This window comes from Anticarsia gemmatalis, chromosome 19 (genome assembly GCF_050436995.1).
Source record: "Anticarsia gemmatalis isolate Benzon Research Colony breed Stoneville strain chromosome 19, ilAntGemm2 primary, whole genome shotgun sequence".
NCBI lineage: Eukaryota > Metazoa > Arthropoda > Insecta > Lepidoptera > Erebidae > Anticarsia > Anticarsia gemmatalis.
The window spans coordinates 5,574,918-5,580,191 of NC_134763.1; positions in this window are offsets into that span (position 1 = coordinate 5,574,918).

A 5,274-nucleotide genomic window follows, 5' to 3' on the forward strand; every position below is an offset into this window, starting at 1 on the left:
TCGGAGTCCGTGATTCACATAAGGATACCTTTGTTTATGCAAATTCTTTTATATGCATGCATGTTGAATGGGAATACAAAACAGAATGATTGTTACAGGAATCTGTTGCGTCAATACTTAGCTTCCTTAAACTTATTCTTATATGTGTGTTTCTTTGACTTGAAATATTGCATTCATCGTTAATCATTCGGTGTCTGTTAATGCCCAGCTATTTGTTTATATGTTTATATTTTCATGTATTGGCAAATCGTAAGCTTAAATCCCACAAAAATATTTCGTAGAAAAGTCATCAGATAGTTACATGTTACGTCTTAGAATAATAAATAAATTATTGAAGACAATAGTTTTGAAACATCTTGTGTAAGCTTAATAACGAGGAACAAAATATTTAGGTAACTATGGCTTTGTATGAAAAGTATGCTGGTATTCCCAGTCAGTGAGTAAGTAGGTCTATTTAAATAATGTTTACTTAGGTAAACCCAGAATGTGACAATTGTAGTCATAAATTAATTCTCAATGGACATTATTACAGCCAAAGATATTAACTGGAAGTGTTACTTTGTTTTGAAGGCCGTAATATTGATAAGTTTAAAACTCTCAAAAGAAGGTCTTTTGAAACAGAAATAATAATTACATATAAAACATTATCTTCGGATAAGGGAGGAGCTCGCGGCTAGATAACAACAGCCGCGCGGATTGGTGTTTCAGAAGGCAAGTTAAATTTTGGGTCAATTTTCAAAGATCCTTGTCATTCGCTACTAACATTTGAACTCCTAACCTCCGGTTTCTGAGTACATTTAGCGGTAGTTTATCTATTCAATAGCTTTTTTTTTATATGAGATGATGATGATATGATTTGACACTATTGAATCGATAAACTACCGCTAACTGTACCTCAGAATCCGGGGGTTAATAGATGTTTTTACTCTTTTTTTTATATTTTTTTTATTAGGGCTAAGCTAAAACATCAACCGTCAACGTAAGTCGCCCTGTATAAACTTTTCATAGGGCGATGGCGGCACAAAAATCTTCCTTTTTTATCGTAAGATGAGTAAAACCAGATAGCGAAATACATGTTTAGGTTAGTCATCGTACAAAAACATCAATTACATAATGTTAATATTAATGAACAATTGATTAGGGTCAATAACAATAAACTTGACATTAAGTATTATCAAAATTACTTAAGTTGTATTCACGTGGTCATCGTGAATGGATAGTGGAACGAAAATAAAACAAGTTTCTTTAGATATTGCAAAAGTCGTCATGTAAAGGGATTTCTCGTCAACATAAGTTTTAACGTAAAAAAGAGCATTTATGAATAATCTAAAGATGATATAAATATAAATCTAAAGCTATTTCCATCGTGGTTCTTAATAATAATTTTGTTTGAGTTAAGTTATTAAAAACATAAAAATCAGGAACTAAATTAATAAATTATGTCCATGTGTAATGTGTATACAGCTTTATATGCCAATGATAAACTTTCTGGCATAATACACACGCCACGACAAATAAAAACACGTTTGTAAACGATCAAAAATTATATTTGATACGGTGAAATAATCAACTCGTAGTTTGCACACGAAATACTTGTAGCTTTAAAAAAATAAACTTATATGTTTAAAAAAAAGGTCTTCTTTTATTATTTAAGATTAAAATTGTGAACTTTAAATTATTATTTTATACTTCAAATATATTTACATTAAACTTATTTAGGTGATTTTATACCAAGTTTTAAGGAAGAGAACCATTTTTATAAGGGCCTATATAACATAGATTATGTATAATTACAATTTAATTCGTAACTAAACTATAAATAACTTTTAACATTAAACTAAAATTGATTTAGGCATTTACACTTGTAAGTACACTAGGGCAATGACTGTTTCATTTATTTCTTGTAAGTATATGTAATGCCTGTTTAATTTATTTGTAACCTACTAGGTTATAGCATTTTGTAGCATGTTGTAAAATTTGCGCTACGTATCCTATGGTCAATCCCTTGTGAGGGTTTTCGAAGCTTGTATAATGTAGTGCTAGTGCCCTTTATCAATGCATTTAGAGGCGCAAATTAGATTCGCAAGGGCCCATTCGTTGCCGACAACTGTATTATATTTTAAATTGACCATGAAAAAGAATTTGAGTGGAGTTTGCTGTTATGGTATATGTAAAACAGTCAGAAGCGAAATTTGGGTTAAATTTGGATATTTATGAAAATGAAACTACCCTAGTCTACTCTATAATATTATTTTAGCAACTCGTTTTAGATGTTATAAATTAAGATAATAGTTAAGATAATATAATTGATTGTGAAATAAAAAGTCCGGTAAAAATTCATAGAAAGAAGTGATAATGGTTAACTATGAATGAAGAACAAGATATATTATCTATATCTGCTGCGCTAGATACTAATTCATTTAATTGAGGAAAAGTGTATTTTCTTGTCAGCGGTTGGTAATCTTCAAAATTATCGACCGGTTCCAAAAATAAATATTTCATCACAAGATACACTCTTGATTAGCATAACATTACTTTTTTACGCAAAAAAATGGCGTTTTCATTAAGTATGAAATGACAAAATCATGGCTCGAATCGAGTACCAACTCGAAACTGAATATTATTTTCCGTTAAATATTTAATTTTGTGCATGTGGATAGAACATCATCTTTTACACAGACATTTATTATAATCCTTTTAAGTTTTCTTCTTCTTTTTCTATATGCGTAACATTATTATTTCAGGATTTACTTTGCGAAGTTTTCCTTAATCTAGGCGTACGTGACATTTCTCAAATCGTATACCTATATTTCAGCCTGTTATGTAGGTAAATAGGTAAGTAAAGGTGCAGTGCTTCAGTTTCTTAGCTACATATTTGTATGGTACACAATTTTGCGGTGGATGGAAATGATGTCAGTAGTACATTTATTTAAGTCATAGCTGCAGGTTTCATAACAAACAGTTTTGTTCTTAAACTTTTATCTCTACACTTAAAGGAGAGACCTACATATTCTACCTTTATTATTTGTGAACTGAGTAGATATTTATGAAGTTCTTTTGAACAATATTGCATGAGTATAATTTTCTAGCTGATAGTGATGGAGTTGTTGCAAGTTAAAGCATTCTGAGAACAAAGCTCGATTCTCGAAGCGTTACGTTGTTGCTTCACTACAATATATTTTTCTTAAAGTAGATATTTATCTGTTTATTTGACTTTTACTTCAAAATTCGGACCCTCGAGTAGATTAGCCAGACGAATTTAGAGGGTCGCGGGAATCACGCCCGGTCGCCGAGTTCAATCCAAACGTGAATATTATTGAGTTTTCATCTCAAACGGCACGTACAAGAAGTACTTAATTGAAGTTTGGAGATTTCTTAAGTTACCCTTTCTAATCATAGTTACCTATATCAATTTCTAACTTGGATACATTCAAACAAAGAGAAAATAAAAAACATATAGGTATAGGTAGTTAATTTTAAAATTTTATGTTGAGTAAACATTTCAAAAATCTGTAAAAGTTATGCTGTTCTGAGTGTAACGTTGTATACTTTAATCTTAGATAGATAGATCATAGACTTCTTATAAGTAACATCATAACGATTGTGTATTATATTACTTGTTACCTAGTAAGTAAAACGGGTTACCAAGACAAGACAATATATGTACGTATACGTCGTACATAATACATATCGGTGTGCCGATGCGATGAAAAATTGCGTTTAATTAGCTTTTTAATTTGTTAAACCATAAATCGTTGAACGGTGCAGCCCTTACTATATCGCTTTGGTAGAGTAAGAGGTCTGTGAAACCTCTTTACCTCTCTAAAGACAATCTTAATAATAATGATCTTGGTGATATTTACATCTACTGCAGCTTAATAAATAAAGACACCAGTCATCCCCACGTATAATCGGTGTCGCTCAACAACTTAAAAACAAGGAAGTAGGTGTTTTAGAAAACGCTAGTAGACCAAATGCTTGACGCACACCTTGATCTCTGCGCCCTGCGATTCTTCCTAAAACTCATTCTTTATGATGACGCAAAATTGTTCAAGTTGTTTCGCGGCACCTATTGTTTAAACCATAACCTTACTTAAACAGAATATATAATTTTGTTCGTACTACCTTGAGTAGTTGAGCATCTTCACAGTCGATTAACTGAGTGTGTCAATTAAGTGAAACACGCCGGCATTTAATATCGACGGGCCTACATTCACTTGCTTATTAACATGGAATTCATCCTAACTCTCTGAGAGGGATGCCTGCTCTATTAAATTTTCTGTTAATTGATAAATACTTGACCGCTGGCGTGTGTAATCGAATGTTCATACACGTCATACAGAATATACCCAATTTATACCCTATTTGTAAATACATAGGGCAGATTTCAAATTGAAATTGGAAATTGTGTGATTTTGAACTCAAAGGCTCTGGTTGGTCACTGCCAGTTGTTTGAAAATTACAGAGAATTATTGTCAATATTCTCGATAATTATATGAAATATTCTCTAACATTATGACATTGTTTGTTAGTAGCGTTTTTGGTCAATAAACCTGCCAATTTAATAACATTCAGACCATTTTATTGTTTGTTATTAACAGAGTTACATTTCGGTTCCTTCGTTTTTTCGGTGGTTCTGCGGTAGTTCAGAATAATCTCGTTCAGAGTTACACGTTATATCTTTTTTAAATTAAAAATTGAAAATAATTTGGTCTTGGGATTGATTTGCATGCAATAGTCTTTCCAAACATTTAAAGCGTATTCGCGAGCTTTTAGTATGAGTGTCGAGTTAAGTAACTAAGAGGCAGGAAAACCTAAAAATATATACAGAATATAACAATGACGCTGATTATTGACTTCAATTATTCGGTAGCGACTAGCGAGTCTATGATATGCGATTGCCCTTTTAATAAACTTTCTGCGTAATACCGTAGGTCGTTGGCGACTCGATAAAGCAAATAACTCGTGATCGTTCTTTAAACAATTCAATAGCAAAGGTCGACAGATATCTAATTATATTTGAACGTTATTTCCCATTTAAAATTCCATATTATTATTTTTTTTTACTTTCTGATAATATTCTATTATCTTTTATTGTTTCTACGAATAACGTTTGTACGAGTATCTTTCTACTAGATGTTATTACTCAGTTGTTTACAGCTACTAAATATGATCCATTTGATATTTTATCACTCACGTATTTTATTTACAACCTTCTTAAGCTCTCAAAAAATCAATAAGGCGGCCAAATCTAGAATGCTGTTGATTTTTGCA